The sequence below is a fragment of the Rattus norvegicus genome, chromosome 18 (genome assembly GCF_036323735.1).
Source record: "Rattus norvegicus strain BN/NHsdMcwi chromosome 18, GRCr8, whole genome shotgun sequence".
Classification (NCBI taxonomy): Eukaryota; Metazoa; Chordata; class Mammalia; order Rodentia; family Muridae; genus Rattus; species Rattus norvegicus.
The window spans coordinates 50,178,615-50,202,212 of record NC_086036.1 but is presented as its reverse complement, the minus strand read 5'-3'; the positions used below and the strand labels follow the sequence as shown (position 1 = coordinate 50,202,212).

The 23,598-nt window shown below is 41.2% G+C and overlaps 1 long non-coding RNA gene across 1 annotated transcript in view; it reads left to right on the top strand.

The window, feature by feature from the left end:
- The window catches only part of LOC108348793 (uncharacterized), a 29,399-nt gene extending 7,417 nt beyond the window's left edge, over positions 1 to 21,982 (top strand). The window contains exons 2-3 of the long non-coding RNA XR_001842106.3: positions 9,410 to 9,487; positions 20,643 to 21,982. This is a non-coding gene — a long non-coding RNA (uncharacterized LOC108348793). The remainder of the gene's footprint in view (positions 1 to 9,409; positions 9,488 to 20,642) is intronic.
- Positions 21,983 to 23,598: the final 1,616 nt, after the last annotated feature.

The window sequence follows — 23,598 nt, the reverse complement described above, 5'->3', positions numbered from 1 at the left end:
CTCTCTCTCTCTCTCTCTCTCTCTCTCTCTCTCTCTCTCTCTCTCTCTCTGTCCGTGTGTCTTCTGTGTATAAACGTTCATGGAGGTATGTATACTGGGAAAGAATGAAGCATGAGTGCTAACTTTGTACATTCCCCAATTCATACATGGACGCTCTCATACTGAATATTTTAGAACATGGCTATGCTGGAATCAGCCTCTAGAGGTGTATTTCAAAGTGATGCCATGTAAATGGGCCATAAATCAGTGAGGTGTGTTCTTGTAAGAAGAGATTAGGACAGAAACACAGAAGAAAGAGCATGTGAATGCAGAAAGGGGAAGAGTATGGTCATTGCAAGCCAAAGATAGAGATCTCCTCAGAAAGACCTAGCTGACATCTGGATCTGAGCCTTGCAACTCTTGAAACCACAAGAGAATAAGGCCCTGTTGTCCAAGTGTCCCATGTGCCATCTTCTGTCATGGCAGTTCTGGAAACTGAACTCAAGGGGTTTCAACAACAAATATCCTAGTTTACATACGTATTTGGGGTTGGGGGAAAGTTCAGTCAATGAAGTGTATGTCATGCAATCATGAGGACCTGAGTTTGGTCCCCACAGCCTACTATTTTAAAAAAAGCCAGACACCCTTCCTTTTGGTTATTCTCCAGAATTTGATGGCAGGACCCTATGGCTGAAGGCACCATATACTTAAATTCCAAGGCAAAGAGAAATCAAGCTGTTACCAACCTGGAAGCTCCATCTGTATCAAATAGCTCTTGTAGTGTTGGAAGATGCTGTGTGCACTCTTGAGAGAGAGAAACATGGTAAATTACCCAGTTGTGAGCACTATGACCCAATAACCACTGGCCCAACAAGATCTGCTCGCTTGTACAATACTGGCACCAACATCATGGAAATAACTAAATATTTCCTGATTAGATTAAAAAACCCACTCCTTGAGATGGAACTCACTCCTGGTACTGTTAACAGGGGGCAAAACACCAACAAAACAAAATAAAAACAAACAACAAAAACATGGTGGGCTAGATTATGGGCTTTAACAGAAAACCTAATACTGCCACTCATCAAAATGGGCATAGCAATAAACTATTCCTTAAGTTCTTCTCTCTATACTCAGCCCTGAACAGAGAGGCTTCTTTTTACAGTATACAATTAATGCAGAGACCCAGAGCTGATCAATATTCAGTGAATAAGAGACTGTGACTACTCAGTTCTAAATGGAACAACTGTGTCACACCCTCTGTCCACAAGGCTCAATAAGGAGCCACAGATAGAGGACCCCTTAACTTACACAGTATGTGCTGGAGATGACAGCATATTTACATTTGTGAACCAACGCTGCTTGACTGTTTACGCTCCCATTTGGGGAGGACTATGCCATTTTAATATGAGTCTCTTAGGTGTGCATTGGTTTATCTGTATGACTTCTCATTATTACAACAATCCCATAAAAGCTGTGAACTTCTCCCGGGACCTGACATACACAGAGAAATGAAAGGGAAAACACTATTGTTAGAATTGAGGTTCTGCTACAGGGCAGAGCCCACAGCCAGATCTGTGTCCTAAACCAGGTTTCTGTTCATACAATAGTTCCTCTCCCTTCTTTTATAATGTTGTTATAGTTTGAATGTCCCAACCCTACCCTCCAGGCTCAGGCATTACGAGTTTAATTTAGCAGCTAATAGGCTTAAAGAAGGAAGGATGACCTAATCAGAGACTTAATTTACTGACAGGCTCATAGTTGGTTGCATTGTTGGGAGGTGATGTGAAACAGGAGGCTGAGTCTAGCCATAAGAAGTAAGCCACTGGGGACTTGTTGACTGATGGTGGCTAAATCTTGCCACCATCCGAATCCTTCTCAGGTTCACATTTCTCTTCATTTCCTTTCTGTTATTAGGGGAATAGCTCCCTTGGATTCTTGCTCTTCTGCCTATTTGATATCCAGTTTTGTCATAGACCCCAAACCATATTGCCAAGGACAAGGGACTAAAAACTCTCAAACCATGAGTCAAAACTGAGCAGTTCCTCCTTTTAGTTGCCCTTTTTAGACGTGTTTGGTCACAGACCAAACACATAACCCCCTTCCCCAATAGCATGCATAAGAAGGCTTCTTCTTCTGGAACTTCCATTTTCTCATCTGCAGACTCGACATGTTGGGGTGGATCCTCTTGGAGCTAGCAACCAGGTCCGTGTTTCCAGAATCTACTAAGAAGAAACACCCAAGGGCAGATTCCCGCCCTGTATCTCCTAACTGTGCCTAGATGATTGTTCTACATAAGGAACAAGCATAGCAGTGTGACTCCTGTTCTTGGATCCCCATCTATCTGGATGTGCTTTATCTCTGCTTGGTGCATTAAGACTAAAAGGACCAACTAGGAAGAACAGGCTTAAGAGGCAAGTTGGCAGGAAGTATAAGGATATTTGGAGAGGAAGGTGTACACAGGAAAAATGGAGGAGATAACATATACTAAGTTGGACACTACCTTGTTTTTCTAATGATTTAAAAGACAATGAAAGTAAGGGGTTGGGGTGTGCTTGGGATGGTTCAAGAGATAAAGTTCTTGCTTTGTAAGCATTGAACATCTGAGTTCAGTTTTTAGGACACAAAACTTGGCAGAGTGGCATGCACTTGTAATCTCAGTTGGTGGACGTATGGATTACTATAGAGCCCCTGCCCCCCCAAAAATTATAAAAAACCCAAGGTGGACTCTAATTGAGTAGGGATGACAGAAGTTGTCTTCTCGCCTCCATAATTTTAAGCATCGTACACACACACACACACACACACACACACACACACACACACACACACTGACAATACAAGCTTATTAAAATGACATTTTCTGAAACTAAAAATGAGTGGTAAGAGCCAGGTATGAGGGGCAGAGATGTAGCCCAAAGAGGGCATCTCCATCCAGTGTCACCATTTTATTTCTCAGTGAGACAAAAAACAATCTGACATCATCGTCGTCAACGTCATCATCCCTTCTAGCACCAAGTGAAGATGAACTTTTCTTCTTTGAGACAGGGTTTCTCTGTATAGACTTTCACTGAACTTGCTCCGTAGACCAGGCTGGCCTAAAACACATGGCATGTACAACCACCTCCTAGCAATATCTATGTATAATATATTAATATATCTATCTATCTATATATATATATATATTCATTCCTCAATACAATCAAATCAAAGACTGTAAACTGTGGTGCCAATAGAGGAATATTAAACACATACACATATTTCAAGATACCAGTTTCCTATATTCTAAAGTATTAAGGACTGAGAAAGTTAACACCATGTCCTTAACATTTAAACAAGACAGAACTGAGAGATTTGCAAGACGTATATAACAGTGTGTATCAATGTCTTCTAATAATATATTGACTTGCAGGGCATTTGATTCTCCAAGTGAAGCAGCGAGCCTTTTGGAAGTGCAATATATCATGTAAGCAGCAATGCAAATAGAGCCTATACTGAATCAGATAAGAGACGCTGTCTCTCTTTCTAATGAGAAGCCAGAGTACAATTAATGAAAGCTATGTAAATGTGCTTCAGGCTGTTAAGATTACAGAGAGTTCAGGGCTGGGAATAAAGAATTAGGGAAAAGGATCCACAATCAATTACAAAGTAGGTCCTCCTATCTTGGACAGGCACACACACGTTCTGATACCTCATCAGGGAACCAATTGCACCCAGGCATCCTTTGGAAGAGAGATGTAGGAACATGTTCCTTCCTATTTGGGGAATGATACAAGGGGGCTATTTTTGAATGATTAATTAAAGGGAATCAATCTTCATTGCTTTGCTACTGACGTGAATAGCGCCATGCCTGTGCAATAATCGCATGCAATTATTCAACTACCCCTTTGGCAAGGACAACGTAATTAGTCCTGGTGGTGTCGAGAGATTCTCTTTATTCCCAACAAATTGGCAGTTTTAATCAAGTGTTGCTGGAAATTTATCATAACACAGGGAAAACAATAGGTGAAGGTACAGGGCCCCAAGCTGTGTGACTTCTATCTACAATGGTACAAATTTACAATGCTAACAACACGATAAATACCGCCATTCCATGAATGTGTTGATTATAATTTCATATCAGCACCAAGCCTTGGCAGGGTTTATTTGTTTAGAAACGTGGCTGTAACCCTTCTTGTGCTGCCTTGCATCTGCTTGATGAGAAAGTTAGGTGGGCCCTGAGCCCCAGAGCCTGGAGCTTAGAGGGTTTAAAAGCTTGAAGGGACTGGGGAGTGAACACCCCTAACAATGTTCCTTCCTTTGAACTGCAGGAAGCAGGGAATGCTGAAAGAAATAGGCAAACAGCAAGTTCTCTTGGCTTGTTCTGAGTATTGGCTTCAGGCAGTCTCCACCCCTTCACCTTTCACTTTAGTTCATGTGTTCTCATACCTCTTCAAATCTTCACTTAAAAACAATGGCCAATGTTTACAAGGTTAATTTCTTAGTAATAAGCAATGTGCCGGGTCAAACAATGTGTGTGTCCCCTGACTTTATCTTCTGTGCTACTTTATGGAAAGGAACGTAGGGGCAGGTGTTGAACTAATTGGTTCTTGATTGTGTCAAGAAAGAAGGCTGAAGCCAATTGCTGGGCAAAGGAAAAAAGGTGGAACTTCCGGGTCCCAGGAGGAAGAGAAGGGTTTTTCCAGACCAGGGTTTGGAGCAAGGAGGAAGCTGCAGACAGGTAGGTGAGGGGGTGGGGGGCGCTAGAGTTTGTAACCTCTGCCACGAGCCGGAGCCAAGGAGGGTGAAGGGAGCTAGTTAATATGATTAGGGCAGGAATTCTTCCTATTTGACTAGTTTTAAAATAATAAAACTGTCTGGTGGACTAAGGTGGGCAAGAGGAGAAAGAGGACAGCAGGGACGCTTGTTGGTGGCTTGGTGAAGCTAGCTGTGAGGAGCTGGGGGAGCAATCACTGCTCTTGGGAAAAACAAACAAACAAACAAACAAACAAAAAAAAAATCGGCCCCCTGGCCATTGGTGGAGGTAAGCCGAGAGCAAAGGAGCAGGCATGTTTTTTTGTTTTGTTTTGTTTTTTAAATTACTCACAACAAAGGGATGACTGTTGTCTTTATTATGTCTCATTTTACAGATGAGAACATTGTAGCTATGAAAACAACAGTTCAGCAAAGAACTGTGACCTCACTGAGGACTTAAAGCCTAGTGACCACCTAGTACCACGTCTTCCTAATGATGTGACCAATGGGTGTATGGGCCCTTCCACTGACAGTTAGACCTACTGTGCTCTTCTGCTGACAGACCCACTGTACATGCTTTGGTTTCACACAGCAAGCATTTTCCTACATTCTCCGCCTTCCTCCGAGAAGAAGGGTTTGGCTGTTGCATTTTTGAGGCAGGGATTCACTTTGTACTCAAGGCTGGCCTTGAACTTGTACTGTCTCCTCCCTCAGGCTTTGAAGTACAGCTATTGCATGTGTGTGCTACCATGTCTGATGTTGACATTTCTAGTTTCCTAAATTGTGCTTAGACCCCATATGAAGTCGAGTGACTGAACTTGATTGATTAAAAAAAAATGACAGTAGTTAAAGATTTCTGAATGTGCAATGGCCAGAGATTAATTCAGAATCCAAGGAGTCTCTGACAGCGCCTGTCCATGTTGCATAGTAAGTCATCACTGAGGTCTTGGTTCTGAACATACAACATATACTATGTGTGCATACCAACATATCACACATCAGCAAAACCTACCTGCAATTCCTGGACTCATATTGACCCTATTATACATGTTGTGAATTATAATATTTATTTTATATATATAACGTGAATGTTCTGTCTTCACACATACTAGAAGAGGGAATCAAACCACATTATAGATGGTTGTGAGCCATCATGTGGGTGCTGGGAATTGAACTCAGGACCTCTGGAAGAGCAGTCAATGCTCTTAACCACTGAGCCAGGTGTGAATTATATATATGTATAATATATATGTATGTAACTGTTAAGTGAATTTTGGTTTGAAATGGGGATAGCATTTCCAACAATGTTTGAATTAGCCCTAAACACTTTATTTTTGCTATTTTGAAATATACATATATATGTGTGTTTGTGTGTGTGTGTGTATATATATATATATATATATATATATATATATATCCAATTTCTCAGCACTACCAAGTATGAAATCAAAATATCAACCCTGAAAACTTCTAAAGATGTGCAATGTCCTATGCAGCATCAAATCACCAGGACTGAGGTTTTTATGCTGAGATAACCAGGGCATCAGTTTAATTAGCATGAAAATCAGCCTTTTTTTCTTTACTAAATGTTGAAATTAGATGCACACAAAAGATTGCTGTAAAATACATTTTATTGTAAATAAATTTCCCTAGGATTTCTTTGAGGAAACGTTTTACTTGTTTACCTATTTTTCTATCCTGTCTACCCCGGGGCCTCCTTGCTCAGGTATATCCCATGCTTTAGTAACTGTTGAATGTTGCATGTTTGCATGGGAATGGGAGGACAGACACACAGAAAGAATTTCCTAAGCTTTTCTCACTAAAAGTATTACCCTCAGGACAGTTTCCCCCCTAAACGTTGAGGAAAACACTCAGGTGGGTTCCATTAGGCCTCCCAGGAGGATACTTCTACGGGATATTAGTCTTTATATAGCAAAACATTTCACTTGGTCAAATTATTTAGGGGAATGTAGATGGAAATATATTTGGCATGCCCCCTCTCTTAGTTCTTTGAGCGTTTTCGAGTTTCAGACAATGTGTTTCGGTCACATTTATCACATTCAGCTCTTTCTAGGTCTGACTCTACTTTCTTCCCAACCCAACTTCATGTCCCATTTTCAAAATGACAACAAAATCCTTAAGACTAATTTGTACACAAATATTGAGCGTGTGATCTTCCATTGGAGTAGGTCTACTTATCGGGGCATACATTCTTAGAGAAAATTGTCTCTCCTCTGTCTGGAAGCTAGCAGTTCCATTTGTTCTGGGGTAGGGTAGGATTGTGTGTGTCCCTCCCTTTCTATGCTGGAATTTGGCATGTCTTGGGACTATACAGGTTTTGAGCATACTGTTGCAATTGCTGTAAGTCCATACGTAGGACTGCCCCTCTGGGTCCAGATGTGTCCCTGTAGTTATCCTCCACCTCTGACTCTTAAACCCTTTCTTCAGCACTAATCCCAGAACCTTGGAAGGGGCGTGTACTATATATGTTCCCTTTATGGCTGAGCATTCTGTAGTCTCTTAATCAATATTTTTAATCCCTTACTGCAGTGACTCTCAACCTTCTAATACTATGACCCTTCCTCATGTTGTGGTGACCCTTGCATAAAACTATTTTGTTGCTACTTCATAACTGTAATTTGCGACTGTTACGAATCATAATGTAAATTTCTGTGTTTTCTGAAGGTCATAGGTGGCCCCTCTGAAATGGTTGTTTACTTTCAAAGTTAAAAACTACTGCCTTAATAAAATAAAACAAAACAAAACAAAAATCCTGAAAGTACGTTGAGAAATGAAGAAGGAACTCTAGTATTCAAGTGTTGTGCTAACTTCTTTGGTCATGGGCTGATTTCTTTAAGTTGTGTAACTGAGACTGAACCCATCCTGGCAAACCCTGTTCCAAAGGACAAGGATCTCACTGAAACCTCAAATGCCAGCTTGAATGGTATAATATTTTTAAGTCCTCTCCCCTAGAGTTTCTAGAAGAAACTTTTAAAGAAACAGTATTTACCTTATCAGGAAACTGCTTTGCGCACTGAATTTACTTATTCAGATAAGCTTGACAATTCATAACTTTATCCCATATTGGAATGGTTCCTTGGCAACAAAAACCAGAGCCAATTTTTCTCTTTCTACCTCTGCCATCATAGTAGCAGCAAAGGTTAAGGGATGAGGATGGTTGTTTAAAGACTGTTCTAACATTTAGAAGTTAGCTGTGAGACCACACTGGACTGTGTTGGGAAGCTTGGCCCATTCCTCAAAAGCTGCAAATCTAAATCCCAACATTTAAAAATGAGTCTTCTCCTAAACAAAATCTACAAGGGCTTGAAGGCAAGATCAGCCTAGTTAGCACCAGCCTAGTCAGCGGCTGGTCTATAAAGGAAAAAAAGACCCACAGCACAGTGAAAGTGTCAAAGCAGCCTCCCAGGGAAGAACCCACAAGAGCTAACCTTAACCATAACCGGCAAGCTCATCTGTAGACAAGGCCTGGACAACTGCTCCCCCACCTCTAACCCACACACACACACACACACACACACACACACACACACACACACTAGCTCACTTTCACCCTCTTTGTCCTACTTGCTGCCAGAAGGAACATCTGGCTTCAGGCCTTGAAAGCAGACTCCTTCTCCACTTGCACCTGTCCCAGGAGGAGAAAGGAAGGCTTTCCTGACAAAAGGTAGGATTTTCAGAGCTGCGTTCCTGCCCATTAAAGCAGCTTGTTTGATCCCTTCAAAGCTCAAGATCAAAGAGAGGCTTTTCCAGAGCTGCCAACTCATAAAGCTACAGGCAGGGAGAAGGACCGCTTTGTTTTCACACAGCCGGTGGACTCTCCCTTTGGCTTCTCTGCTGGAGGCTGGCTTGAGTAGGTTGAAGGGTGTTCTCCCATCTGGCTGGTGTCTGGATGTTGAACCTTCCCAGGAAGTGAGGAGGGCATATCAGCAAGTCCACACTTGACTTACTTGGCAAAGGACCCCATAGCAACACCATCCTGGCCTCACCAAGGGACCCCATCCCAGCATTCATTTTATTTCCTAATAGTATAGCTATCACCATACTTCTATGCCCACCTTCCTCCTTGTCAGCTTGCTGGGTCCCACCATCAGAAAACAATGTTATCTTTTTAAATATCTTTAAAATTCTCATTTTGTGCAGACTCATAGAAAAGCAGCCTCTTGTGACTTCTGGCAGAGGCTACATGGAGCTATAGAAAGTCTTCTCTTTAGAAATAATGAAGACCCCTTCCCGCACAAACACAGATAAGCATCTCCAGAAAAACTAACTAGTTACAAATAAAACCTCCTAGTCCTCAGAATGGCAGGCTTGTGTAGAGAGTAACTTTGAGGAGCATCTTGTGTGTGACACATTTTAATCTGAGACACTACAGGAGGAAGCTTGAGGCAAGTTCAAGGCAACAATGCAGGAGAGGAGGAAAGAGAAAATCGTCTCCTTAGATGAGAGAAAATAAAGCTAGAGATCAAGGTTACCAAGGCTGAGGGAGTGTAAGCACAAGTCTCTGGAGGCATGGTGGGCTAGAATGTAACATAGCGTGCTGACTATTGGTCCAGGGTGTTGTATTTTGGGACAATTGTCTTCCTATAGAAGAGAATCTTCATGAGCACAAAACAGGATGCATTTATCAGGTGTGAATGAAGTACAGAAGTCTGCTAAAGCATGACTTTCTTTTTAGCTGTTCCACTTTTTAGGTTCCAAGTTGAAGAAAGGAAGAAGGATTGAGCTGACCTCAAGGCTAAGCTTATTCTAAAAGGTAAGCGCTGAGTTTTACTCGGAAATCCCCAAGTGGATCTACTAGGGAGAAAACAGAAGAGTTACCTTCACACAAGAGCAGTGATTCTCAACCTTCCCCAAGCTGTGACCCTTTAACACAGTTCCTCATGTTGTGGTGAACCCCAACCATAAAACCATTTTATTGCTTCTTCAAAACTGTAAGCTTACAGTTAATTTTAAAGTAAAATATCTGATATGTAGGATCTCTGATAAGTCTCCCCAGTGGGGTCATGACCCACAGGTTGAGAACCACTGCCCTAGAGGGTCAGCTGAAGTTAAAAACTATGAACTTGTAGGAGAGCGATAAAAGCCTGAACAGAGACCAGGATATGGCTGTGGGAGGTGATGCTGCTGTGCTTATATGGGCAATGGGGAGAGAGGCAGAAGGCAGAGGAAGCCAGTCAATTCTGAATATCTCTAACCTGAAGAATGGCCGCATCGCATTGGATGTTGCTGGATCCCTGCTTTTTTCTTGGATCTATTTGGTCAATTTTTCTGTTCTCCTTTCCCCAGCTTGACTTGAGGAAAGCTGCTGTTATGGTTTGATATAAATCATTATCCACTTCTTACCCTACCTCCCCAAAAGAATGGAAGTTTTAGTATTGAAATGTATTGAAAGCTTGGTCCTCCTGGTGGGTTAAATGAGATACCTTCCCCCATAGGATCGGGTATTTGAACACTTGATCCACAGTTGGTGGTTCTGATTGGGATATGCTGTGAAAACTTTAGGTACTAAAGCCTTGCTGGAAGAAGTGTGGTCATGTGTATGCAGCAGGGGCTTTTTGACTGTTCTGCTTTGTGCTCCTGGCTGGTTGCAGACACCCACCCACCCAGGAGCTATCTAGGATCTGCAGATGAAAGACACACACTTTAGTTCATTTTTAAATTGCCTTATTGGTTCTGTGGCTGGGCTCTCCTAAGCCTTCTGTGGCTAGCGTGCCCTTACATTTATACCTAGTAAAACAGCTCAAAATCTGTCTTCAACTTAGTTGCATAGTTACCTTCTGTGTGCCATTGGTCTTGCTGCCCAAGACACTTTTAGGCTGCTTTTCTGTGGGCCGATTTCCTTTTCCATCTACATTTTGGAAGATCTCCCCTGCAGCTCTGAGTCTGTTGGTCTTTCTTCCCAAAGTATCTTTATTCTCCTCCTCTCTTCTAGCCTGCAGAAACCTGGAAGGTCTGCCTCTTTCTTTCTGCCCAGCCATTGGCTGCTGGCATCTTTACTGATTGATCAAGAACCATTTGGGGACAAGGACCTTGAGCATCAGTACTCACAGATTTTCGATTAAATCAAAACATCAGAACCACTCCTCTACAGTCGTGGGATTCGGGTTCACTGGGATTTGCCTTCCAGTTCACTCCAGATTTTTTTTTTTTTTTTTTTTTTTTTTGCTTATCATTGAAGATGTGGTTTCACAGCTTTCTGTTCTAGCCTCACTGGCCATTAATAGACATCTTTTGGAACTGTGAGACAAAATAAACTTTCTTCCATAAAATGCTTTTGGCCATAATATTTTGTCACAGAACCAAAAAAAGTGACTAATACAACCCCCCGTATTACTATGTCCAGCTGCAGATTTACCCTCCTGGCTTATCTATATATAACCCCGTGCCATTTCTCCAACAATCCAGACATTCTGCCTTCTCAGGGCTTTGGTAACTGCTATTTTGTCTGCTTTGAATTTTTTTCCTAGCTCTCCTGTTGGTTCATAGCATTGCACTTCTCAGGCCTTCACTCAACTACCGTGACCTCAATGATGCTTTTCCCCAACAGCCCACTTATGTCTTCACTTACTCTCACCATCACTGCTCCCAGCTACCCTCCCTGATTGGTTATTGCCTACATCGTATAGCATCATCCAAGTCAACACAATTTAGTAGATTACTGTCTATTTTCTACCAGGATGTAAACAACAGGACAGTTACTTTTGATTGATATAATGACCACAATGACTAGAATAGTATCTGGTGAAACATAAGTACCAGATTAATTTTTGTTTAAAAAAAGAAACAGATAGTTTATATAAAAGTTCAGTAGAGAAAGGCTATTGCTCTTTTCCTACTGGAATCATAAAATAGTAGTATATGTGTGTCCCTCCTAACATTTCTTTCCACTTTAGACACGGGTGACAAGTCTCCCATTATGATTCTACTATATGTAGTGCACAGCCTCTCAGCCTTGGTTTCCAGAAAAATAAAACAAAAATGATAATATCTACATTGTCCACTTTAATAGTTGCTATAGGAGAAGATTATTATATATGCAAAAGCACTTGGGAAACTACTTTCCACATGCAAGTATTATGATTCCCTATGCTACTGTCTTCCCTGGAGAAGTGGCCTTGTACATCAAGTAAAGTAATAAAATTCTACTCAAGTCATATGAGTCATTCTAACAAACTAGGGGTCTTGTTAATTTTATAGGCCAGAAGAAGGGAGGTGGCTTTCCCTGACTGGTAAGCAGTAATTATCAGTGCCTACATCAAGTTTTCTTGGTCTACCTAGCTTGGTACAAATCTGGGTGATTGATTTGGCAAACATAGAAAATTGTGAGCAATGTAGTTGACCCAGAAATATATATTAATATATAGCCTTATGTTAGATAGTAGAACGAGAAATAGACTATGGAAGACTGTTAGCCTTCTGGCTACATGGCTGGTCTAATGACATATAGAATCCTAGCATATATCAAATGCATATGCTTTATGGCCCTGCATAGCTATGTCTGTAGCAGCAACATTCCTAGCACCTGCTTACTTCCCTCACTCATGCACAGCTGCTCTTACCTCCTATTTTAGATGTTAGCAAATCTCAGTGGCTTTTGAAAAAAGAAATTTTCATCTTTATTCAGAATGCTGCCTTTACCTCAAATGCCTTTTCCTTTTCCCTCTGTTTTTTTTTCTCTTTTGTATTCTGTCCTCTCTATTCCTTTCTCCTATTAGCCAGATAACTTGGCAGTTCATTCAGATGTCTTCACTACATTCATCTTGTGTTGGAAGCTGATGTTCCAAGTTGTGCTAGAAATGAAATGTGGTCTTCTATAGACACTATGGGTTGAGCCTGGCCTCCTGCTGGGTCTTATGTTCTCATCATGCTTCCCCGCAAACACTAGTCTTCTTTATGTTCTTCAGATATTTCCCATATGCCGCATTTAAAGTTTTGTGGTATTTTCCTTTGCTATTTTCTCTGCCCTGATACAATTTCTCTGCTTGGACACAAAGAATTTGTGTGCAAATTTGATCGCTGTTTCCTTAAATATTTGTAGAGTAGTTGGTTGTAGGTTCGTGCCTCTAATGTCTAACAAGACTAAAAAAGAAAATTAAGCTGACCTGAGAAGAAATGATCCACAATCTCTGAAAAGCACTATGGAGCCAGCAGAGACATTAATGACTGCACACAGCATTGCAAATTGAAGTTATATGTTCACAGGATTTTGTAAAGTACTTAATTACTTCCAAGATCTTAGAAATTTTAGCTATTGGTTTTAGAGTTCAGTCCAAACCTTCATTTTGTAAGTGAGAGAGCTGTAGAATTCCAATGACAGAGTCTTAATCTACCAGGTGCTGAAATTCTGGATTAGATAAGGTAAGGTTCTAGGTTTCTAGGTGTGCTGATCAAAGCAGGGAAGCAGAAATCCATTTCTAAGACCCTGAAAATAAGGTCTCATATCTGTCCCTAAATAGCAACCTCCTAGGTCTTACATTTCTGTTATAACTCAAAATCCCTGGTAACACATGAGAAAGGGCTGTGAGCTCATGAGGAAGCAGATAGTGAAACCTAAAGTCTTGTGTTTCTGTTCCCTAATAATTGGGCCTCTATCACAGGAGGGAATCCTAGGTATCTATTTATTTTGGATTCTTTGGTTTGAGTTTGACAGCTTCAAAGACCTTGTACCATCTGTGCTACATTGGAGCACATGACAAATGTGGTGTAGGCATATAAACAGAGTGGAGCTCTTTAAAGTGAGATAATTCAGTTACTCACTTGAATGGTTACCTCATGCTACAAAAATGGAAACCATACAGGTGTAGCTCAGGGCATTGAAATGGAAGCTCACAGTTTGGGAAGAATTTTTATTATTTCTCTGGTGCTGTAATAAGACACTGACCAAAATCAACTTGAGAGAGAATGCATTTATGTCAGTCTTCAACTTCCAGGTCACAATCCAACATTTTGTGGAAATTCAGGGCAGGGACCCAAGGATTCAGGGATCTTAAGTATTGACCAGGGAGGGAAGAATTGTTCTTACTATATTACTATTCTTATTCAGTACAGTTTCACTTGCTTAGAGATGGAACTATTCACATTAGACTGGATGGACCTTCCTCAATCCTTAGTCAAGAAAATCCCCCTCATACAAGGGCACAGACCAATTTGATGGTGACAACTCTTTAATTAAGCTTCCCTCTTAAAGATGACTCTAGTTTGTGTCTAGTTAACAATAAAACTAATCACTGTTCAAGGTAAGTTGAAACCATGATTTATGTTTTGCCACTATAGTGGTTTCCCTGAAAATTTAATCAAACTCCAACAATAAAAGAATCATAGACTTCAGAATATATCTTCTTAACATCTTCTAATTATACTTCCAAAAGTTTGACATGAACCTTGCCTATCCTATGACTCCAAACAAATTAGATTCAAATAAAATATCACTTTCTATGTCTTTCAAATATATCAAAAAAAATTACTAACAAGTAGACAAAAACATTGAAGTCCTTGGTTTTCAAGTCTCGCTTAATAAATAATTTTATGATTTGATTGTTGCATTTAGCTGCCTACATTATCTTTAATTCTTGTTATCAACATAAAACCCCTCACCTATGCTCCCACTTAAAAAAACTCAATGACTCATCATGATGGTGCAGCATCATTGCACCATTCTGTCATTGGCTCCCCATACGGGGTCAGTAGAGTTTGTTTGCTTCTGTCTCGGAAAAGTTAATGTAACACTAGTTCTAAAGAAGATAGCCAGAACTCAGCTGTGGCTACATATCTAACTGCAAAGACGTAAGAAGGAGCCAGAAAGAGAAGCATGCATCTAGATTCATATCACCTTTTCTGAGTAGATTGTGTTTTCAGAGCAGTTTTAGGTTCATAGTAGAATTGTTTAAGGGTCAGAGAGTTCTCATCCACCCTCTTCCCTCTCACGTGCACAATCTCTACTGTCCGAATCCCTCTCCCAGATTGTCTTCTCTTTACAGCTAAATCAAACTGAAAAGGAAATAAGGCCAACAAATATGTGTGAGGTTATGTTTAGCATGGGTATTAAATCCTTGAGACCTGTTGACAACTTGGAACTTCCCTATATGGAAAATGTCATGAAGCAAGTAGAGCTAGGCCATCTTTCAGGGGCTAAGACACCTACCTTCTCTAGAGATCATGACATCAGATTCCTGAAAGGGCATTCATTTTCCCACTGGGGAAGCTGGCCGTCAGCACTGGTTGCTTCTTCGTGCTGCTTTTCCATCATATTTTGCCATGGCACATGCTGGCCTCAGAAAGTTGCTTGTTGCTGGGAAAGCAAAACAAAGAAGAATGGTCCAATCCAGCCCTTACTTTCTAAACACCAAGTTTTCTTTTTATAAGGGAATTGAGATAAATGCCTGCTATGGCCATCTTTTTCTGACTGTTTTGGGCAATGTCAAATCTTCAGCAGACAGCAACATGGGTATCGCAAACCTGGATTTGATGTCTTGTCCAATAACGACAATTGAAACTGTAAGAGTACTATAGCCAGCATTAGTAATTATGGATACCAAGCTTCATGCAAATTACTGTAATTATGTGTGGGATTGGACTAATTAGTTATACATGGAGAGAAAGCACTGAACTTCTGGGTAGAAATTCTGAACTTCTTTTTGTGTCTTGCTACCTGGATAATGATATAATTGGCGCATGCAATGTTCTCTCTACCAGGGCTGTCTAATTGCACAGGAGTCTTACAGAATCACTGTATTGACTCGGGTAGATAGTGGGCTTTGAAGTTATCTATCACTAATACCCATATTTCAACAAATAGTTTTCTGTTAACATGAACATTCTGCAGCAAGTGAATATTGTCCCCAAAGCACAATAGGTGCTTCTAGGGAACAAACATCATTCTTGAGTTTATCTCTAGAAACACGCACATACTGCACTCCTTTGTTTCTTTCAGTACTGCCATCCCCAGAATCTCTAGAAAGCATTTTCTCCCACATTCATTGTCTCTAGAATCACCCAGGAACATACAATAAGGCTTTTCTCCTTAGGCTATACTTCCAACATTGAATGTGTTTACACACTGCTTTCAAAAAGAGAGAGGTTTGTTATACTGAATGTCATTTAGTTAAATCTTTCTGTCCCTCTTCCTGTTTAGAGACAAGAGAGAAGAGAAAGTGAAGGACATCTCTGGAGATAGAGAGGTAGAGAGAAAGGACAGAGAAGAGAACAAGCTTTGTTCTAATCTAAGCAACTCCGACCCCTGCTGAGATCTCTTCTCTTAATGACTTGCTAAAAAAAACTTGTCTTATCAAATCTATTTAAAAGCTCCCCACCCCACACACCCCATTTGAATAATTTACCAACAGAGGTAATTTGGGACCATCCTGATGAGATTTAAAAAAAAAAAAGCTTTGTGATTTTGTGATAAGAAGAAAGCTTGAAAGTATTGAATTTAAGAACAGAGGGAATAGTTCTCAAAGGTCCTTAGATCTATTCTGGTTTTGAAAGAGGCCTCCTAAAGACACCTAATTACAGCAATGGCCCACTTAAACACAACAAACTCAAGGACAAAATTCCATGGAGTATCCATTACAATTTAATCTATATTTAACTTACCTATTAGAAAATTTTCTTACCTTGTTATACTTTAGCTTGGAAAAGACTACTTTTAATGAAGTTACTGAGTGAGTGAACAATTAAAATATACCCTGTGACACTATCCATATCTGTATTACATTTGTTATCTTCATAGAGCAATCGTCTGATATGCTGGGTAGAGCAAGGATGTAACTTTTGTTGTTCTTGGTAACGGCATCATAATAAGTTTACAATTATACAAGTAAAAATCACATTGCTATCCCAACTCCAATCCCCAGGTTCTAGAAGGATCCAGAACTGCAGTCCTAATTTGACACATAGGGTCCTGGAGGATTTAGACTAAGAGCCATAGGCTATAACCTGAAAATAGACAGAAAAGAAATCCAGTCGAATTTTCTTAAGGACTTCTGGTTTGGGACTCACTCTGGGCTTATACTCACTCAAAAACCAAATAAACTTTCATCCAGAAAGGAAATGAATATCTGAACATCGATGGTATGGCTGGGATGTAGCTCAGTGGTAGAGTACTTATGCATGAGTCCTTGAGTTCTATCTCCAATATTGAAAAGAAAACAAACCACTAAATCCCCAGGAAAGGTATGGGGAGGCAGGTACTCAACAAATGTGTTATCTGAGGATGGTAAGAAAACATGCAAGAAAGACGTGATGGAATGAATGTTAGTACTTCCTATGAAAACCTGGTGGGAAACATGAGTGGCAGAGGAATCCAGGTCACCTACATGATTCTCATGAGCTTGAGAGCTTGTTGCTAAGGCAGAAAGGCCCTGCTCCTACTTAAACACTGCAGTGTAGGGAAGAATAGCTTATGTAGATAATGGGCCAGAGAAGATTTTGTTTACTGTTGGCTTTTTCAAAGTTTCCATTGGAATCCAAAACAAACATTGCATCAAATGCATTAAGCTCCTGGATTAGGATCTAACTGAACATTTGAGGCTTAAATGCTAAGTAGAAAATGTGTCCTGTGAAATTTCAGCAATGAACATCACAGAAGTGTGCCCAGGGAAATAGAGTAAAAGCCAGTGCAGATGTCAACAGCTGACAGCCTCAACCTGAAGAAAATCCAGAATCTCTAGTGGAACAGTGTGCTCTCACTATAGGGTAATTCCTTCATGCATGTGAAGGGACCATAAAATGACCAAACAATACCACATCTAGGACAGGAGGTTAGATGCAGAGCTAGGACAAGAATAATATCTAGGCACTGAGCTCCATGTAGAGTAAAGCAGCCAAAAGAGGCTATTATTCCTCCTCATACCTTTGATAGCAGGATTAGAGTCTCAACCAGCACTGGGATGAATGAGGAATTAGCCTGTCTGCCCTAGGCCTCAGGACTGACATGGTAGGCTCTAAGAGAGGGCTGTCAGCCTAGAACATTCCAGGTTTTACCTATTGCTCTTAGAATAAAATTTCGAGGACTCTGAGTTATAATAGGACTGCTGTTCTAGACCCTTTTATAAACCTGGGGCATTGGAGTTGGGATAGCAATGGAGTTTCTACTTATACCTCTTAATCTTTCTGATTTCTTAGTCTCACTGGAGAATACTTTTTGAATGCCGCAAGTTCTTTCAAGACAGAGTCTCAGTTTGTATGGCAGATCCTCTAATTTGCAGTCTTCCTGCCTGTGCTAGTTGGAGTCATCAGAGAGGAGACTCATTCAGGGAAGTGCCTCTAAAAGCTTGGGTTGTAAGCATATAAGCTTACTGGGCATTTTCTTTTTGTTCTCTCTCTCTCTCTCTCTCTCTCTCTCTCTCTCTCTCTCCCTCCCTCCCTCCCTCCCTCCCTCCCTCCCCCTTCTCTCTAATACATCTGTATCTTTTTAAACTGATTACCATTTTCTCTCCTTCCTGTCCTCTCATTTCCTTCCTCTAACCTACTTCCCCTACCCCCACCCCATTTCCCATCCTTTTCTCCTCAGAGGAGGGGAGGCTCCCATGATATCAACCTGCCTTAGTATAACAAGTTGCAGTAGAACCAGGAGCATCTTTTATTGCCTGCACAAGGCAGCTCAGTTAGGGGACAGCAAGCAATGGAGTCAGAGAGAGCCCTGATAGAGTTGTTAGGAGACCACATTAAGACCAGGGTGCACAACTGTTACATATGATACATAGGGGGCGTAGGTCCATCCCATGCATGCTCTTCGTGGTTGGCAGTTCAGTCTCTGTGAGCCCCTACGGGCCCAGGTTAGTTGATTCTCTAGGTTTTCTTATGGTGTCCTTGACCCCTCTGGCTCCTTTAATCCTCCCCTTTACCCCCTTCTTCACCCCCAAGATTCTCCCAGCTCAGCATGATGTTTGGCTGTGAGTTTCTACACCTGTTTCCATCAACTGCTGGGTGAAGCCTCTCAGAAGACAGTTATCTAGCCTTTTCTCTGCAAGTATAGCAGAGTAACAATAACAGTGACAGGGTGGGCTCTCTCTTTCTTGGCATGGGTCTCAAGTTGGGTTAGCATTGGTTGGTCACTCCCTCAGTCTCTGCTCCACCTTTGTCCTTGCACATCATGTAGGCTGAACAAATTGTGGGGTGGTGGTTTTGTGGGTGCATTAGTATCCCCATCCCTCCATTGGAAGTCTTTCCTTATTACAGGAGGTAGCCATTTCAGGTTCCATATCCTATTGATAGGACTCTTAGCTAGGGTCACCCTCATAGGTTCCTAGATGTCTCTCTTTTCCTAGGCTTTTACCTCATCCCAGAGATGCCCCTCACCAACCAATGATGAGGGAGGGCTCACCCCATTGTTGGCTCTCCAGTCCTGGCTTCTATATGATGAGGAAGTCAGTTAGTGGTAACCCATGCACGGCCTCTGCATCAGTTCCTGCATCCTGGTTCTTGCTCTGTTAACTTCCTACCCTGATTTCCTTCAGTGATAAACGATGTAGAAGTGTGAGTCAATAAATCCTTTTCTTCCCAAGTTGTTTTGGCCATGGTGCTCCATCACAATAATAATACCCATAACTAAGTCACTGTCTCAGCCTTCCTGGTCCTAGGATTATGGGTATGCACCAGGCATGCCTGGTTTTGTTTTGTTTTGGTTTTCTTTTTTAATGCCTCTATAGACACCGGAAGAAGATAAGCTTCAATAAGATACAATCCTTGTCCCAAAATGTTCTGTTAGAGAACTATAATTTTTACTTAACTAGAAAAGAAAATGTTGTTTTTTTTTTTTACTTATGTTCTTTAGAAATTTTCTTTATTGTTTCCAATCCAGCCAATTATTCTAATTAAGGCTGCTAGATTCATGATTCATAGGATGTCTGGTAAGATTTCAACTTCAGGTAAATATTGAACTGTTAGGTATAAATACACCCAAGTGTTGCATACATGCTTTAAATGTGAGGAGTTTTTGTTGCATTTAGAAACACATCGAGGCTGGGAGTGCCGCTCAATTGGTAGCGTGCTTACTTAGCATGCGTGAAGCATGAAGCCTTGAGTTCTATCCCCAGGAATGTGTAAACCGGGTGTAGCAGCACAAAACTGTAGTCCCAGCCCACAGGACGTGGAGACAGGATGATCAGTAGTGTAAGGTCATCCTTGGATGTAGAGTGGATTTGAGACTATCCCACCTGTCCCTGTCAAAAATGAAAATAAGGGAATCGTGTGCTTTAATTTATCTTTTCATAGTTTCCATATACAGCAAATAAAAACACGGGTTGCCCTGTCAAATGTGAGATAAAGATGTTTTTAGTGTTTTACATGTGCGTTGAGAAATTGTGCTTTATCAGGTGGAAGAGATGGTTCAATAGCCATGAGCACTCACTGCTCTTGAGAGACTCTGGGTGGATTCCATTCCCCACACCTATATGGCCACCTATCACAATTTCTAACTCCAGTTCCAGGGAATCTGACACCTTCTGGCTTCCAAGTACACGTAAGCAGACAGATGCATAGACATAAAGTAAAAATAAATGAAAGACCTTAAAAATATCATCTGAAGTGTAACAGAGACTTTGAGTTTAAACTCTGTAACAATATATTCTTTAATCTTTTCATCTTGTTAGACCATTAAGATCCTTGATGAGCTCATGGTATAAGAAACTGTCTGTATGCCTTAAAGTTTGTATTTAGCACTTCTAAACCTGCTTAATTATTGGAGATGGGCATTTTAACAGTAAATGGGCAGTTATTATATACTTTGGTTTTTTTATTAAGGTAGCCTGACTTAAGACACGAGCATAGTGTTAATATTGGGAAGGGAATCAAGTAAGAAGAAAAGAATTGGGAACCTGGCCTGTCTGGAGAAGACGGAGGCCTAAGGAACAGTTTGCAGTCCATGGTGCTGCGCAAATCTCACCCACTGTTTTCCTTCCTTGTTGCAGATACGTACCCTGCACCAAGATGGATACCACAGTTCTCTGAAGAGCAGCGGGAAGCTCACTCATGGTGTCTTTCTCTCCATGTTCCTGGCCGTCAACTTCCTCCTCAACAGTTCCCTGGGGTGTTTTTAAAAAACATGATTTGATAAACTATTCCACTGGTTTTCCTTTATTTTTTGCAAAATTGCATGAGTTACACAGTGCAGCATTCTAGTCCAGCCTTGCAGATGCCCTGCCTGTGTGCCAACTTGCCCTCTTTCTCTGGGAACAATGGTCTCAAACAAGACAGCTGGTCGTAGTCTTGTGAAAGACACGGGCTGGAGTCCTAAACCCTCAGCACCTCAGAAGGTGAACTGACCGAGAGCTGGCATCCTCACAACTTAAAGGTGGGGTCTGCTGAGGCTGAGAGGCTGTAATACAGCACGCCTAATATTCCGATAGAAGAGGAAATATGAATTCCGAGGCACCGAGGGAAGACTGGGTAAAGACTCAGGAAGATGCCAATGTGAAAACACTGACGTGGAGTGGTAATACCGGAAACAGAGTGCCAGAACCTGAGAAGCAAGAACTTCACTACACCTTTCGAAGGGTCCCTCCTACTGGCATATTAATTTTGTTTGTCCTGCAGCTGTAGGAATGGCTCAACAGTTAAGAGCACTTGCTCTTATAGAGGACCCAAGTCTGTCTCCCAATACCCACATGGGACATCACATCCGTCTGTAACTCAAAGTTGTTCCAGCAGATCCAATGCTCTCTTCTGGACTCCATGGGTACCAGGCACAAGGTGGTGCACATACATTCATGGACGCAAACAGGCATATACACAAAGTAAATACATTGTAAAAAATCTCTTTATGTGTTTAGATTCTCTAATCATGAGACAGTAAATTTTGTTCTAAGAGACTCAGTTTGTCATTAATTTAGAAAATTAATATTGTTGGCAATTTCTCTAGGCTCTACCCAAGAGCTACCTAGCGACAGCTTGCATTACTGCCCACCAGGTACGAGTCAGAAGTCACGCTTATAAGAAGACTGCTTCTCACTCTCTCTCTCTCTCTCTCTCTCTCTCTCTCTCTCTCCATCTTTTCTTTCTCTTTGTTCCCATGTGTTTCTGGCTGGCCTCTTCCTCTCTTCCTTTCTCTCTCCTCTCTCCTTCCTTCTCTGTCCCTTTCCTTTCCCCACCTCAACCTCTTCTCCAGGTCCTTTCCCTTCTCCCAATAAACTTCCTTTTCTTCTGGGCCTATTGCATGGTGGTGATTCTTCAGGAGAACACCTTGGCTGGGCCCACAGTTGTTCCCACCCAGAGTTTTATAAAAGACAATAAAGATAACACCTGACTTGTCTTTCTCTTGCTGTGACATGTCATTTTATGTGACATGAGTTTGCTTTTGTCACTATACTAGCACACTAATGCAGAGGTTGTCAACTTGCAACCCTTTCACAGGAGTTGTCCATGATCATCAGAAAACACAGAAATTCACATTATGATTCACACTAGTAGCAAAATTACAGTTGTGAAGTAGCAACAAAAGTAATCTTAGGGTTGTGGTTCACCACAACCTGAGGAACTGTACTAGAAAGCCTAGAACCACAGCATTAGAGGGTCATGCCTGACTCTCTTGGCTGTCAATGGCTGACTCCCAACACTTAGTGACAATAAACAGACAAACAATAACAGCAGCAGCTCTGGGAAATGTTCCATAAAGCCCATACCCTCCAGGCTGGTGGAGTCGGTCCCTCATCTGTACTTGTTTAGAGGTTTGTTTACATCTCTCAGCTAGCGTTATCGTGTGCTATGACTTTTAATCTGTTAAGCATTCAAGGAACTTTTCAAATCACTGTTAAGTGCCCACACAGAGCTAGGTGCTTGCATGCTGTTATTTAATCTGGTTGTAAATTCCATATGAAAACATTTTACAACTAGGGAAATGATGTCAGAGGAGCTGAACAATTTGCTCAAGACCACTATATCCTAAGCATCAAAGCCAAGCTTCAAGTTAATTCAGTCTGATTCTGCTGTTAGAACTGTTACCTACTTTGGCACATGTCTCCTTTCATGTGCCTTCCCCCGACCATTCCATGGCTTAGCGCCCCACTGACAGCGGTACTCAATACAGTCTGTGTGGAATTGCAGACTATTATACTGCGTTCAGTTGCCATAACTATAATGTAGGTCATATGTCTTGGGTGAAAAGGAACACAGGGCAGAGGAGAGACAGCAGTTTACTAAGGGGTGGGTAAAGGTTTTACATGAGTATGTGTCTACAGCTGACCACATGCTCATGTGCTGGAGAACACTATTACGCTGTTACATTGTTACTAAGATAAGTAATACATTTCCCCATTTATTACAATTTCCCCCAAATTTTAGCCGATGTTTTGCTTCATTCTAAATATCTTTTCCAATATCTCCACTGATCTAAATTAAGAAACAGCTAGGAGAATGTTTCTTTGTGAGAACAGAGATAGTAGGCTTTCCAATAGCAGAAGTATTAGCACAAAATAAATGTTTACTGAAGAATTACAAAGTGCAAGTTGGTATTTTTTTTTTCTTTTTTTTTTTTCCCGGAGCTGGGAACTGAACCCAGGGCCTTGCGGTTGCTAGGCAAGCGCTCTACCTCTGAGCCAAATCCCCAACCCCAAGTTGGTATTTTCTTATTACCTTTTACTCTTTAACAATGTCATGCATGTATATAATTTACTTTGTTCATTCTCCACCCCCATTACCTTTTCTCACACCCATGCTGGTAAACCTCTTCTTTCTAATCCCCCCTCTTATTTCCCTGTGTTCTTGTTTGTTTTCTTACTTGTTAGTTTAATTAGAGTTTCTTGCATGAGGAAGAACAGGGGCTATTTACTGGAGCAATGGTACCTTACCAGTGTCTACACTACTGAAAGAGAACCCCTTTGTTATCCCTATTCCCACTCCACCACACCCCATTAACCACCCTCACCATAA